Source organism: Pseudophryne corroboree, chromosome 1 (assembly GCF_028390025.1).
Source record: "Pseudophryne corroboree isolate aPseCor3 chromosome 1, aPseCor3.hap2, whole genome shotgun sequence".
Classification (NCBI taxonomy): domain Eukaryota; kingdom Metazoa; phylum Chordata; class Amphibia; order Anura; family Myobatrachidae; genus Pseudophryne; species Pseudophryne corroboree.
The window spans coordinates 293940234-293956394 of record NC_086444.1 but is presented as its reverse complement, the minus strand read 5'-3'; the positions used below and the strand labels follow the sequence as shown (position 1 = coordinate 293956394).

General features: G+C 43.5%; 1 long non-coding RNA gene across 1 annotated transcript; it reads right to left on the bottom strand.

Annotated features, from left to right (window-relative positions):
* Positions 1 to 3490: 3490 nt before the first annotated feature.
* On the bottom strand, positions 3491 to 15488 carry LOC135065433 (uncharacterized). The gene is made up of 3 exons (XR_010251722.1): positions 15387 to 15488; positions 11102 to 11294; positions 3491 to 4942 (listed from the first exon to the last, which is right to left on the bottom strand). It is a non-coding gene; the product is annotated as an uncharacterized LOC135065433 (long non-coding RNA).
* Positions 15489 to 16161: the final 673 nt, after the last annotated feature.

Genomic DNA, 16161 nt, shown 5'->3' with positions numbered 1-16161 from the left:
CGATCAGCCATTGCTAAGTGTTTAAATGTTGTTGTTGTTGTTGTTTTTTTTAGTTAATATTCCATTGTAAAGAATTGGATTGAACTATTTACTAGATTAATTATGTTGCCCCGCAGCACAGCCTCTGCTCCGCCTAGCATCGAGCATTCTCACAGTGTAAAGGAGGAGACATGATATATCATTGTGTATCCCTTTTTGTAATGAGAAGTGCAACTCAGTAATCACTTCATATAAATCCACTTTTTGAAAGTTGAGCAATAATTTTTCTTCCCCTTAACCGGATGAGACGATAAATTATGGCGTGCTGCACTCAGCTACATTAAGGGAGAGTTTGATTGATAAGTACCAGCAGGGAAAGAATCATGACAGCAGCTGTTTAGGAACTCTATGTGAACATAGAGTCACTTCCTATGGTGCAGCAGAAAAAAACAACTTCTTGATGTATCTATTGAACAAGATCTCAGAAGGGCGCAATGTATTACAGAGTAATCTGGTGACATATTACTACATCACACAATTCTGGTTCTTTTTCAGATATTATGGCCACAATACGCAAAAAAAATAAATAAATCACATTTTAAGTCAACAAGCGATATTCATATATTTTTCCTCACATTAATATAATAATGTAATCATAAAAAGTAGGTAAGTATGCCCTTAACCCTCCCTAGATGTACCCGTTCTGTGCAGATGCAGCTTGCTCCAATGGAAAGGTTATGCAATGGAGCAGTGTATAGGACATAGCTTTCAAACCTCCAGCATGAACCTGCCAAAGCCACCCAATTGGGATGACGGAACATAGCTCTTAAACTTTGGGCAGTCCTACTATAATTGGAACAGTTGGGTGGTACAGTATGAGATGGGTGCCCTAGTTGGAATCAAAGCCAAAGCCGCCCTAGTGCTGGGTGGCATTATTAAGCTTTTTTTTTTTAGCTATTTTTGTGTTTTTAACATTCTAGCTTCAGTTTACCATGGCCAATATTTACTAAGAATTCGAGTTTGTCCGTTTTGTGTTTTTTTTTTATAAGTCCCAATCCGGGAATTCACTAAGCACCAATCTCGGCAGTGTTTGGACTATTCGTAATGGTTTGATTTGCAAAGTTCCGAAATACGAATGAATAGACCATCGGTCAAACGCGGCTGTTATTTCATACAGTACGGGAATTCGCTATTCATTCGTATTTGGGTGTTAGTTTCTGAGTGTTCAATTGCGGTCGTATTTTTTTGCGAATCGGTAAAAAAAGCGGCAAAAAAATAGACCTGCTTTTTTCAATCGTGTTTACATGTGTTGCAACTCAACAATCAATCACACCTGAATTAGGATGCCTATAAAAGGATGTTAGGCCCATTTCAATACACCTACACTCAGAAATGGCAGCAGGACTGTGGGCCAGTGATCTTTTGTGTGCAGTGGGATTCCTCAGACTCAGACATCAGCCTGTAAGTACCCAGGGCCAAGAAACTGAACATGGTCAGCAGGTTGTACAGGTTCTGCGGAGGCTGCGCAGGCCTCGTTTTTTTAGGGGGAGTTTAAACTTGAACGCATAAGGTCATACAGATGTTCCGTCTAAATCGTAACAACATTTTCCGTCTGTATGACCTTGTCAAACTGGGCCTAGACCCTGAGACAGCACGCTCTCGCTCTGTCTCAGGCCTGCACAAACTCCTGGCTACTGGCAGCTTTCAGGCTGTGTCTGGGGATGTCATAGGAATCTCACAGCCCTCATTTTCCAGAATCTTAACACAGGTGATGTATACCTAACTACCTCTTCTGTTTTGTGTTTGTTTCAATTTCTCGGTGGCCAGTTCTGTCCTAAAATCTCATATTTATTGTTCTTTAAAATATACACACAGGTGTTGGCTGTTTTGCAGCCCCACATCGAGGCCTCAATCTGCTTCCCTACCCAGGAGTCTCAGTGGCATGCCGTCAGGGTAGATTTCTATGAGCTGGCTGGCATGCCCAATGTGCTTGGAGCCTTAGATTGCACACACATTCAGCTGAGACCACCTAGGGGCAGGCAGCACATATATACGAATCGCCATTTCGAACACTCCACAAATGTGCAGGTGGTTTGTGATGCAAATCTCAAAATAATGAGTGTTGTTGCTGGTTACCCTGGGGGCTGCCATGACTCCTTCATCCTCAGTCAGTCATCCCTCTTTGATAAGTTTGAGGACGGACAAATGCCAGATGGATGGCTGCTGGGTATGTAATTTGATATGTGTAGGCCTGCGTATACTTTGTCCAAATACAGGGGCAGATGTATTAACCTGTAGAAGGCATAAGGAAGTGAGAAACCAGTGATCTGTGCAAGGTGATAAAGGCACCAGCCAATCAGCTCCAATATGTAAATGAACATTTAGGAACAGATTGTCTGCTGCCTTTATTACCTTGCACATATCACTGGTTTTTCACTTCCTTATGCCTTCTACAGGTAAATACATCTGCCCCACAGTGTGTTACTTATGTGTTGCTGTATCTTAACATGAATCACATTACTATATCTGTCTTTTAGGTGATGAAGGATATGGCTGTTTCTCTTGGCTTCTAACTCCATTGTCCCGACCTGATACCCCTGCTGAACACAATTACAATCATGCATGTCTGGATAAGTCTGGTGGCCTTTTGTTGTATAGTCCCTCCAAGGTGACTCAAATTGTGTTCTGCTGCTGCTTTCTTCATAACATGTGTTTGCAACAACATCTGCCACCTGTTGAGGAGGAGGAGGAGGAAGAAAGCAGCCAGCAAGCAGAGGAATTAGAGACATCTGGTGATACTTGGAGTACAGATGTAGGGAGGCAGGTTAGGCAAGAGATCATCACTCGCTATTTCTAAGGTAAGTTTGGTTTGCTTATTTCATTTGTTGTGTAATCATAAATAGATGTTTTGCCATTTTTATTGCCAAAACCATTACTCAGAATGTGTCTGTCTCCTTGACACATACAAACATACCCTCGCTTTATGAAAAACAAATGTTGCATGTGTATTGTGTGTATTTTTGAACTCAAAACAACAGATTATGAGTGGCATGCATTAAGTCTGCATAAGTGATCGTAAACTTGCAGTGCTAATTTCTTACAAGCCCACATAATCCATGTAGTATTTCACTTTATCATTGTGTGTAACGTCCTAATGCACAGGTTCACAAACTCGGCCCTCAGGACCACACACAGTGCATGTTTTTCATGTAACCCAGTAGAAGCACATGTGTATGAATTACTCACACACATATGTTAAAAGGTTCACAGGTGGAGCTAATTATGTCACTTGTGATTCTGTGAGGAGACCTGCAAAACATGCACTGTGTGGGTTCCTGAGGGCCGAGTTTGAGAACCTGTGTTCCCAAAAAACACTCCTCAACATATAATATGTTAGCCTTGAGGAATACATGTGTCCCTATGTGTGATGCACCATCATATTTAAGACACACAAACTTACTGTAATCAGGAATAATTTATTTCCTAATGTTTGATGCAGTAAACTTGATGATGTGTAAGTAAATACACAGTTTGCCACATATATACATTATTATACACATTCTTTGTTTTTTGTTTAAAAAGTACATATTTGTTTGTTTCAGCATCATGTGTAATAACATTCTTGCTAATTTTTAACACACACAAACATGTCCCAACAATACTGACATTCATTTTGTCAATGTTTTATAAAAAATTCAAAGCCAACATATTAAAAGCTTTTTACGCAACTCAATTGTGTTCTTCTTGTAATGTTGTATAGAGAAGAAAGGTAAAATATGTATCAATAACATTGTAATTTGGATTGTCTGCAGGAAAAGTGAATGATTGGAATCTAGAAAGAGTAATGATTAAAAAAAAAATCAAGTGGTCAGTTTACTTCCTGCTAAAGACATTGTGCCTGGCTGCCAATTATTGTGTCTGCAGGAAAAGTGAATGATTGGAATCTAGAAAGAGTAATGATTAGAAAAAAAATCAAGTGGTCAGTTTACTTCCTGCTAACATGTATGTGCGGCTCCATCAACATTTCCCTCCTCCAATACCAAAAAAAAATGGTAAAGAATAAATGCGCCTACAAATTTTATGTTGTTGTTTGCACCACTTATAATTAATGATGTTGTAAAAATTGTCAAGGAGCTAAGTGTTATATTTTTTTTGCCAAACATACACTTACTAACTAGTTTGAGTTACTTATCACAAATGTCTAACTTGTATTTTTTTTACGTTTTTTTTGGTGGCTGCTTGTCCTGCCCTTTGCCTTTACACTGTCATGTTGTCGTGCTCTGGTGGAGCATCTTGGTGGTGATTAGACTGGCGTGATATTTGGAGTAGTCGTACCAGAACTGCTGCTTGTTTGCTGTTGGTGCATGCATCTGAGTGTTTCATTCAGGTTAGTGAAGGTGGCATTGAGTTCACGTGTAGCAGCATTTTGATTGTCTACTATTCGGAATAAAGTTTTATTAATCTTTTGATTGTTTTGAAAAATGTTCATATAACTTTGCTGTTGTCTGTGCTGTTCTTCCATTAGTCTGTGCTGTTCTTCCATTAGTCTGTGCTGTTCTTCCATTATGCGCTGTAAGTTGCCCATGACCTGTGTAATGTCTGTACGCATGAGTTCCATGGTATTGCCTATTCTGGTTGTTTGTTCATTTTGTCTACTCAGATTTCTTGATATTCTTCTGAGGTGAGATGGTAGGCTTGCAAATATTTGTGTCTGCCTATGCAGGCAATCTGCATTTAGTGGCCTGCTGTTTAGCCCAAATGGACCAAAACACCTGATCAGGGCCTTGTGTTCCTGGTGTTGTTGGTCTGTGTTGTGGTGGTGGTGTGCTTTGCTGTGGTGGTGTACTCACAGGTGCTGGGGGGCACATTCCTTGCCTTAATGGCTGCATTTCTAAGATGTTTGTCTCCTCCATGTCACTGTGTTGCTGTTGTTGCGGAGGGATGCTGTTCCCAGGACTAGAAGCTGAAATGTTACAAAAATATCCGTTAGCTATCCATATGTTTGAGAAATGTAAACAAATCACTACACATGGAACACATGTCATTCACTGTTGCTTTCAACTATTCTGCCTAGCAACATCATCACTCATAGTTTAAATACATACATATGCCTGTTTGTGGCAAATGTGTCTGGTTACTTAATTGTGAAAAACACTTTAGTTTTATTGTAGCTCACACATACTCCACCATAAAAACACATTGGAATACATAATGTGTTACCTTATAGCTTTGATCAAACAAACTGTTATGAACCACAGGTAGTGGTTCATTTCTATTTTATGTTTATTTAGTTGTCTTGCATGCCAGGATTTCCCATTGCTCTGTTTTAGATTACTCTTGTCTGCTGCCGCTGGTGAGTCTGTGCAATTGCAGCTTGTTCCCATGTGTTCAGCCTCATCTGGCTGCTAATTGCATCTTGTCAACTTGGAGTCCTGCAATAGGCCAGCTGCACTGGATTATTAATTAGGCCTCTCTGTTATATGCTGGCTGATTGCAGTTCGCAGATGCTGGTGATATTTCTGGGTTTTCAGTCTGCTTGAGTTCTGAGCTTGGTTCCTGCTAGTTCCTGAGCTTCCTGAATGCTGAATCTGTTTGCTGAAAGTGTTTCCAGTCCTGCTGTATCCGGTCGTTCCTGTTCTCAGTTGTCCTGTACTCGGAAGTCGTCATCTGTTCCTGGAGTCCTGACTGAGCACCTTTGAACATCCAGTGGTGTTCGTGAGTCACGGCGTAGCCGTGTGTTGCGGCTTGGGCCGCTTAATTATTTATCTTTTATTATTTGTGTTCCGGAGCTTTTGCGGAGGATTCCGCTCCCACAGATCCACTCTGGTATCCAGCGGTGCTGGGTAGGAGTACGGACTAGTGGATTTTGGTTGTCCTTTTCCCTGGCGGGTTACCGCACATACCTCAGGTTTAGTCAGTTAGCTTGTAGCCCCTGGCCTGGTTGTTTAGTCAGAGGGCCCCTTGTTATCACCCTGTCACGGATTTCCCTTTGTCTCCCATTAAGACCTGAGGGGGCATCGGAGTTGGGCAGACATAATCCGCCCTTCAAACGCGGCTGCCATGGGGGGGAGGTTCAGGGGAAATTTGCGGAAAAATTATTTCACAGAAAGGGTAGTGGACAAGTGGAATAGCCTCCCATCAGAGGTGGTAGAGGCTAAGACAGTAGAGCAATTTAAACATGCATGGGATAGACATAAGGATATCCTTACAAAGAAATAAGGATCAAATAAGGTTAGTGATAAAAAAAAATAATATATAAAAAAAAAAAAAGGGGCAGACTAGATGGGCCAAGTGGTTCTTATCTGCCGACAAATTCTATGTTTCTATGTTTCTATGTTTCTATGGGCTCAAGCAACCATAGTCTCGCAGGGGATTTCTGACCACACGGGCGAGACAACGGAGTTAGGGCGCCAGGGGCTATTCCCTTTCCATTTCCCTTTCCCAGCATTACGTCCTGGTGCTCTGGACTCGCTTCATAACATCTCCCTTGTTCTAAGCACCAGGAACCTAACATTATCACCAGCATCTGCGAACTGCAATCAGCCAGCATATAACAGAGAGGCCTAATTAATAATCCAGTGCAGCTGGCCTATTGCAGGACTCCAAGTTGACAAGATGCAATTAGCAGCCAGATGAGGCTGAACACATGGGAACAAGCTGCAATTGCACAGACTCACCAGCGGCAGCAGACAAGAGTAATCTAAAACAGAGCAATGGGAAATCCTGGCATGCAAGACAACTAAATAAACATAAAATAGAAATGAACCACTACCTGTGGTTCATAACAGTATCCCCTCCTTAACATTATCACCAGCCATACCACAAAAAAGAAATAAAACTTTTTTTTCTTTTTTGGCCCAGTCCAGTGTCTAGTCTAGAATCCAGTCCGGTGTTTAGAATCCAGTCCGGTGTTTAGAATCCAGTCCGGTGTTTAGAATCCAGTCCGGTGTTTAAAAAAAAAAAAAGTCTTGTTTTGTTTAGCAAAATTTAGTCTTGCCTTGCCTTGTCTTGCCTTGCCTTGTCTTGCCTTGTCTTGTCTTGTCTCGTCTAGTTTTAAATCCTCCTATGTCTACTATGCAAGCCCTGCAGGCATCTCTCGCAGCTCTGAACTCTGTATTCAGTGCTTTGAGACCAGAGCGACTAGAAGTTTTGCAGCAATCCCTAAAGCAACTGCAAAACCTTCTGACTAAAATCTTGCTCATTTTGCCAGAAGTCGTTGAGAGTACATCTATCTCTAAAGAGACTCTTGCTCACAGTATGGTGACAAGAGAATCCTCTGGTCTAATTGAAGAGAAAAGGTTTAAAAGTTTTCTGCGGCCCAGGCTCTCAGAAGAGGAGCGTCTGCGTCGCAGAAACTTAAACTTATGCCTATATTGTGGGGGTTTAGGCCATTATCTGCAGACCTGTGAGTTGCGCAAGCCAAAGTGTGGTGACGAGTCTTGCCCTCTGGCCAAGTTGAGTCATGATACAAGACCTACTCCTGTCTCTACTGTGGCAGAGGCACTTGTCACACAACCCACACAAAAAAGCTCTCTGTCCTATAATTGGGGTCCTTGGGCAAGGGAGCCACATTATAGATTCAGGAATCAAAAGAGAATGTTTCTCTCCTCTCTTGAGGTTCCTGTGGAAGCGGAGTTGCAAGTCCCTGGAGTGATGCCTGATGCCCAGGTTCCTGGAGTGGTGCCCGATGCCCAGGTTCCTGGAGTGGTGCCCGATGCCCAGGTTCCTGGAGTGGTGCCCGATGCCCAGGTTCCTGGAGTGGTGCCCGTAGCCCAGGGTCCTGGAGTGGTGCCCGTAGCCCAGGGTCCTGGAGTGGTGCCCGTAGCCCAGGGTCCTGGAGTGGTGCCCGTAGCCCAGGGTCCTGGAGTGGTGCCCGTAGCCGAGGGTCCTGGAGTGGTGCCCGTAGCCCAGGGTCCTGGAGCGGTGCCCGTAGCCCAGGGTCCTGGAGCGGTACCCGATGCCCAGAGTGCTGGAGCGGTACCCGATGCCCAGAGTGCTGGAGCGGTACCCGATGCCCAGAGTGCTGGAGCGGTACCCGATGCCCAGAGTGCTGGAGCGGTACCTGATGCCCTAGCTTATAGAGGGACATCAAATATTATAGTTCAGGTGTCCATATCGGAAGGGGTCTCAGAAGCTGTTACCCCAGGTAGGGACTTGAAAAGCGCAACCCTAGAAAGGGTCTCTAAAACCATAGTTCTTGAGGGGAACTCGAGAAGCAAAACCCCAGAAGGGATCTTTGAAGTAATATCCCCAAGTGGGGTCTCGAGAGACGCAGCCCCAAAGAAGGGTCTAGAAGTCGCTTCCCCAGGAAAGAACTTAAGAAGCATAGCATTAGTGGAGGATCTGAACGTTATTGCTTCAGCAAAAGTCCCGGAAGTCATAGTCCCGGGAGAACTTTCGATAATTATCAACTCAGAGAGGGAGGCCGATGGCCCGATCCCAGTCAGGGAGGCCAACGGCCCGGTCCCAGTAAAAGAATCCGAGGTGCTGGCCCCAGCGGGGTTCTCGGAGGCCACTGCCCCAGCGGGGTTCTCGGAGGCCACTGCCCCAGCGGGGTTCCCGGACGCCACTGTCCCAGCGGGGTTCTCGGAGGCCACTGTCCCAGCGGGGTTCCCGGAGGCCACTGTCCCAGCGGGGTTCCCGGAGGCCACTGTCCCAGCGGGGTTCCCGGAGGCCACTGCCCCAGCGGGGTTCCCGGAGGCCACTGCCCCAGCGGGGTTCCCGGAAGTCACTGCCCCGGGTGGGGTTCAGAAAGTCACTGCCCCGGGTGGGGTTCAGAAAGTCTCAGCCCCGGGTGGGGTTCAGAGAGTCTCAGCCTCGAGTAAGGTCAATAGTGACCAGGTCCTAGCAAAGCACTCCAGTCAGTCAGATGAGAAGGAAACAGATCCTGACTCTGATATCTCAACATCCATAACCTTTGATGGGGACTTCGCCCAATTTCTGGCGCTTTTCAAACACTATTACACTATTATGTTGTCTAGACCATTTCTGGGCATCACTTCAGAAAACCTTGGGCTCTATCTGATTTATTCTTTTAGAGGAGAGCCTTCTGAGTGGGCAACCAGCCTAATGAAAGCTGAAGATCCCATTCTTCAGGATCCCCTAGCATTCTGTGATGCAATTGTTAAAAGATACGGTTCCAAAGAAATTGGTTCAGGTTCCTCTAAGTCACCCGTCTTGTCTGCTGAGAGTCCACCAAATACTGTAAACTCTGCACAAGAGTCCCAGCCCGATGTTTTGACCGCAGGATGTGCTTTTTTGACTTCTTCTTCTTCTAATAATAGTACTTTACCAGAAAGTTCAGCTCCCAAGGGTAAGAAACCTGTCTCTGATTTGAACGCAGCCTTGCTGGGTGGTACCATCAGTTCAGACAATGTTTGGGGAATTACCTTGGTCAGACCTAAAGAGCTTTGTAAAAAGAAGAAGAAGAAAAAGAAATAATTTTTTGACTCTTGCCTTGATTTAAAAAAAAAAAAAAAAAAAGAGATTTTTTTTTTCCTCCTTGTCTTGTGTCCTGTGGCCACCGTTAAGGGGAGGGCACTGTTACAAGTTGTTGCTACAACTTGTTTTTTTTGTTTTCTTGCCTGTTAGACCAGTGTGTCAGGTTTTTTTTTTTGTATCCCTTGTTCTGGATAGTCTGAATTTTGGGGTCTTTTGACCCCTCCTCAAGGGGGGGGGGGTAATGTTATGAGCCACGGCTGTGGCTCATTCCTGTTTTGCATTTTTGTTATGTATTTTATGTTATACTTCTGTTTATGTTCCCCGTGGGTGTCATGGGGTGCTCGGAGCTCACCCTTAAGGAGGGGATACTGTTATGAACCACAGGTAGTGGTTCATTTCTATTTTATGTTTATTTAGTTGTCTTGCATGCCAGGATTTCCCATTGCTCTGTTTTAGATTACTCTTGTCTGCTGCCGCTGGTGAGTCTGTGCAATTGCAGCTTGTTCCCATGTGTTCAGCCTCATCTGGCTGCTAATTGCATCTTGTCAACTTGGAGTCCTGCAATAGGCCAGCTGCACTGGATTATTAATTAGGCCTCTCTGTTATATGCTGGCTGATTGCAGTTCGCAGATGCTGGTGATATTTCTGGGTTTTCAGTCTGCTTGAGTTCTGAGCTTGGTTCCTGCTAGTTCCTGAGCTTCCTGAATGCTGAATCTGTTTGCTGAAAGTGTTTCCAGTCCTGCTGTATCCGGTCGTTCCTGTTCTCAGTTGTCCTGTACTCGGAAGTCGTCATCTGTTCCTGGAGTCCTGACTGAGCACCTTTGAACATCCAGTGGTGTTCGTGAGTCACGGCGTAGCCGTGTGTTGCGGCTTGGGCCGCTTAATTATTTATCTTTTATTATTTGTGTTCCGGAGCTTTTGCGGAGGATTCCGCTCCCACAGATCCACTCTGGTATCCAGCGGTGCTGGGTAGGAGTACGGACTAGTGGATTTTGGTTGTCCTTTTCCCTGGCGGGTTACCGCACATACCTCAGGTTTAGTCAGTTAGCTTGTAGCCCCTGGCCTGGTTGTTTAGTCAGAGGGCCCCTTGTTATCACCCTGTCACGGATTTCCCTTTGTCTCCCATTAAGACCTGAGGGGGCATCGGAGTTGGGCAGACATAATCCGCCCTTCAAACGCGGCTGCCATGGGCTCAAGCAACCATAGTCTCGCAGGGGATTTCTGACCACACGGGCGAGACAACTGAGTTAGGGCGCCATGGGCTATTCCCTTTCCATTCCCCTTTCCCAGCATTACGTCCTGGTGCTCTGGACTCGCTTCATAACATCTCCCTTGTTCTGAGCACCAGGAACCTAACACAAACATAGTAATATTTTTATATGTATTTTGCAATGTTACCTCAAACACACATGTGAAATTTAGAAAAACCACCTTACTTTTTGCAATAAAAAACATGTTTTTGTTGTTGCAGCATCTTACACACAATGTCATACTGTATGGCTCAAGTGGACATACATATCTTTACTGGATGTGGACAAGGCCATTTAGCTTGGATTCCATTTCAGCTTTTACTTACTGCGTTAATTATTTAAGTTTTTTTATGTGTTTTGACTTAATGCGGTTATGAAATATTTTGATTACGTTCTTTCATTTTTCACATTTATTTCAGTTTGATACTCACAATCAAGATGAGGGGAGTGTGGTTGACGTCTTGGAGGTGTGTCCAAAATTTGGAGTGGGGGGACAGAACATACGGACGATAATCTTTGTTTGGGCCGGGACATACGACCTTGCTTTCTTTTCGGCCACAGGTTTTTTGTGGTGATGTCTTACAGAAGTGCCACTTCTGCTGCTCCATACTTCTTTTGATGGACCTTTTAATGAAAGTGCAATTTTGTTATGGCCATTCCTTTACAAGCATACCCTATACTACAATGGACACTTTAACTGCTTCCGCAGCGTCATCATCATCAGATGTGATAGGAGTTACTGGCCGACGAGTAGTACTGCTTTTTTCTAACACTGTACAAAATAAAAAATATAAAATTTTTCATGCTATTGTGTATACATCCACCCATTATGCTTATAAACATTTATTCTTTTAGAAATGCTTATTTAAAAAAAAAAAACATAAGGACCGGAAAAACAAAATTAAAAAACATAAAACAATAAACATTGTCCAATAGACATATGCTCTATGGCAAAATCAACACAGGAAAACATGTACAGGACACTGACATAGGCCACAAGTAAAAAAAAAAAAAAACAACAACCAAAAACACACACATCTTCATTTTGTATTGAAAGGATAAATATTACAGATGCAATATGCAAATTGCTCTGTGATGTGGCACTCCAAACACACATTACCACTATATGAGCCAAAACAAAATGTAGCAATATTTTAAAAATTACACTGCAGTGTGGTGTCACGCTACAAATACAAGCAAAAAATGATCAAAGAAATAGTGTTATTTTGATTAAAAATTTAACATGATCTAATAATGACATTACACATGTAAGTGGTTTCCAATCCACTTTGCACTACTCCAGCCTCTAACATGACAACCACTGTTTTTTAAACATTGCACATGGATCACTTTAATATAAAACATAGTCACAATTTTAAAATAAAAAACGGCCAAAGGAAAACATTATTGCAGGACAATTCAGAGACACACCAAGTCCAAACTACACATGCAAAATATCTTTCAGAAAAACACAAGACATACAATAAAGTAAGATGTTACATTGGCTTTTGTATAAAACAAATACCAAAACAATGTATTGGCTGACACACACTTGAAGATGGGAGTAATATGCAACGTCACATGACACACATTAAAAAAAAAAACCTAACATAGAATGTAAATGCAAATACACATGCTCACCATTCTTCCTGGGCCGATCTGAATCCCGGACATGGGTTGCAGAGACAACTTCAGGAGGTATTACACTCCGCATGGGCTCCTCATACTCCAGATATCTTGCAATATAGGGCTGCCCACCACCGGTTTTCCGAGCCGACTTGGCCTCCTTGGCCATTTTGGACTTGACACGTCGCTTTATGTCATAGTACCGTTTGCGGCACGTGTCCTCCGTCCGCTTGACCACCCCCTCACTATTGACAGCAGCAACAACTTTCGCCCACAACATCGTCTTCCTCCGTGTTGGTACCTTGGCGGACTCAGGGCCAAATAGCTGCCTCTGATACTTCATCAGCTCACGCACCAATGCCACATTTTCAGCAAAACTAAACTTTACATTTCGCCCAGTCTTAGTAGTGGTGCGTGGCTGCGGAGCACTCTGACTGTCACTATCACTTGAGGCTGCTGCAGCAACCTCACCCACCTCCTCCACCTCACTAACCTCACTAACACTCACCTCCTCCACCTGACCGACCTCCTCCCCCTCACTCACACCCTCCACCTCACCCACCTCTGAGTCACACATAATTGTGTGTCTAAACAGTTAACACAGAAAAACAAACAAACAACACACTCCTCCACTACCACTACACTACACAACACACACACACACACACACACACACACACACACACACTGACAAGGGACTATAAAGAAAAATAACTAGGACTAAAAATGAGACAAAACCACAAAATACAAGACAACAAGAATGGCAAGACGACTTTCAAACACTATACCACACTCAGAAATCGCTACCAACACTCCTCACCAAACCACAAATTCACCTACCTCCACAGCACAACCTCCCTCCTCCTCACCACTAACTAAACCCACGAGGTGCGGACAGTTTGGGGCGTATTTATATGGTTGTGCACAGACACTCCTACCATCTGAAACACAACCAATCACGAACGGGGATGAAACTGAAAGTGAAAATGCGGCCGCAGGAAAAAAAACCCGCCGCGTTTAACTTAGGAAAAAAAACAGCAAATACAACAAAAACACATACACAAACGACAATGACGGCCGTAAATGTGCCAAAAAACCCCCAACTGGCATCGACATCGGAAAATACGACAACCATAAAGTCGACTGCTTTGTAACTTTGCGTATATGGATTCAAAAAGTTGCATGAAAATGCACCCGATACAAAACGAGTTTAAACACTACACAAACCGACTCAAACACGAATATTAGTAAATATTGCCCCACGTCTGTTCCTATACAAAGACATATTACATTAATCTAAGCATCCAATTGGACACAGCTCATCCATATTGGTAATGAGACCTATCAAACTGAGAAGCATTTTTATAGCACGTGTGTAGAAGATTAATTCTATAACTATCTTAGATTTTTTTTTCTACATTTATTACTTACAGTAGTTTTATTAACTAGTGTTTTCCCGAAAATTGTGGATCCCCAACTTGTGTTGTTCTCTATATCTCAGCCCAAATAGACAAGTGTCATATTTTGCGCTCTCATCATTTTCCAGTCAACTGAGGCTAGAAGAGATAATTTTCCAATGTGCAAATCACAGAGAATTACAATATGGGATACATCAGTAATGTACAGTAGATGGTTGTGAGGTGTCGGTGTTCAGCCATTCCCATGGCGCGTGTAACAGATGTCAAACTCAACCATTGTTCCCCCTGCATGTACTTGTCCCTACAGTATTTACAATTACATTACTGGCTGCACTAATGTACATATCTTCCATTCAAAGGTGTTTTTTTTTCTTCAAAATTCATTTTGCCTGATATAATTTATGAGCTGGTAATTTTCAATTTTACAACTACACAGGGAGCAGTATTATTACATAACTAGAACGAACAGGAGCAAAATTGGTATCAGAGAAAAGCATTATCAAACAGCATTGAACTAGTGTTTAATATGATAATCCACAGAAGAGAAGCAAACTAGGCCACGTAAGGCACTGAATACTAATTTTCACAGTTACTGGGTCACTTGGACTTCTAGCCTTAATGTACTCAGCAAGATTTTGGTAGCTCACTGGTTAATGCTGCGTAGACACAGATTGAGGTAGGAAAGCCTGTGATAACTATCATTTGCTGCTTCGGAGCTGAAGCAGGACCTTTACAAACCTCTGAGGGTTGTCACTTTCAATCTTCCTCCACCAGCATAATGCTGCATTGCAGTTTTAAAGCAACAGACCCTCTCAGCAGCATTTACTGGTCCTGCAGTTACACAGATACGTACAATAACTTACATACACATTGTTAATATCATTTTATTATATGTGAATAAATATGTTATTGTGCCACATTGTGCCATTTGCTGCAAGTATAGAAATAAAACATGGAATTACATAATATTTAAATATCTGAACACATACTAACCAGGGGCTCAGTAAGGGTTATTTATGACCCAAAGGTACACACAGCAGTGCAAGTGTCCTGCAAATGTCCTGCAAGTGTTCTCAGTGTGACATGACAAAAGTCTATTTGCACATTATGCACCTCGGTCTGCAGAACTGCGCATGGACATTTGCAGTAAAATAAGGATCATTTAAACATGGTTATTTGAGTTCATCACTGATTATACTCAGTCAGTACCCCAGGTAAGGTGCAATGTTGTGCCTAAATATCACAGGATCTACAAAGTAAGATTTTATTAAGCAGAATAATAGTTTGAATATATTTAAAAAAACAGATCGTGATTTGTTCATGGAACTAAAGGTCTTCTGCCATACACAAAATTATCAGACATGTAAGTCTCCATGGAAGTGGCAGAAAACAGCACGTTTAAGTAAATTGTGAGCAAATATGGTAAAATGCAGAAATGAGGAAACCAACTTATAGTGCTCACAGGTATTCAATGTAAAACAATACAGAAAAGAAGAGAATGTTAAAATATTTGCTACTTGAAATTGAGTGAGCCTTGATGGCGCTTTACATTAAGGCAGGGCCGGTTCTATGATTTCTGGCGCCCCGGGCAAAATATGGGGGCGTGGCTTCGATTGGGGGCGTGGTCAGCGCGCTGAAAGAAAAAATAAAAATAAATAAAAAGTATACTTACCATCCCCGTTCCTGATCCAGACCCCCTCCGCCGGCGGCGCCGCTCTTCTCCTCTCCTCCTCTCTTCTGTTCTCTTCGATCTATGGGAGAGACGTTATTACGTCTCTCCCATAGAACAGCATAGACACTAGAGGTCAATTATGACCCCTAGTGTCTGTGCCACTATGCTGTGCGGTGCGCGATGACGTCATCGCGCATCGCACAGCAAAGGTCCTCTAGACGAAGGGAAACTAGACCGTAGCGTCTAGTTTCCCTTCATGGAGAGGACCTTTGCTGTGCGGTGCGCGATGACGTCATCGCGCACCGCACAACTAAGGTCCTCTCCATGAAGGGAAACTAGACGCTACGCGTCTGGTTCCCTTCAAAGCGGGGGGGCACAGCAGGGCACTACGGGGGGCACAGTGGCAGATCTTGCCCTGGTGCGGCACCCTCCGGATGGCGCCGGCGCCCTCCGGAAGGCGGCGCCCCGGGCAAAAGTACCGCTTGCCCGTGGCAAGAACCGCCACTGCATTAAGGCTGGGTGCACACAATGCAGACGAATCCACTGATATAGCGGCTAATTTCGTAAGTATACACACTTGCCAATTGGCTGCTTAATAGGTCTACACAGACAAACTGGATCAAATGTCCGCCTAGCTGTGCAGCCAGTGTACAGATGGCCAGCGTTTCGCCCGAACACACAGACAGGCATACCGATATACTGTATCTGCATGATGTCTGTGAGTGATGTTGTTCACAGATATATTGGGTGTACACACCCGCCAGCCCGATACCAA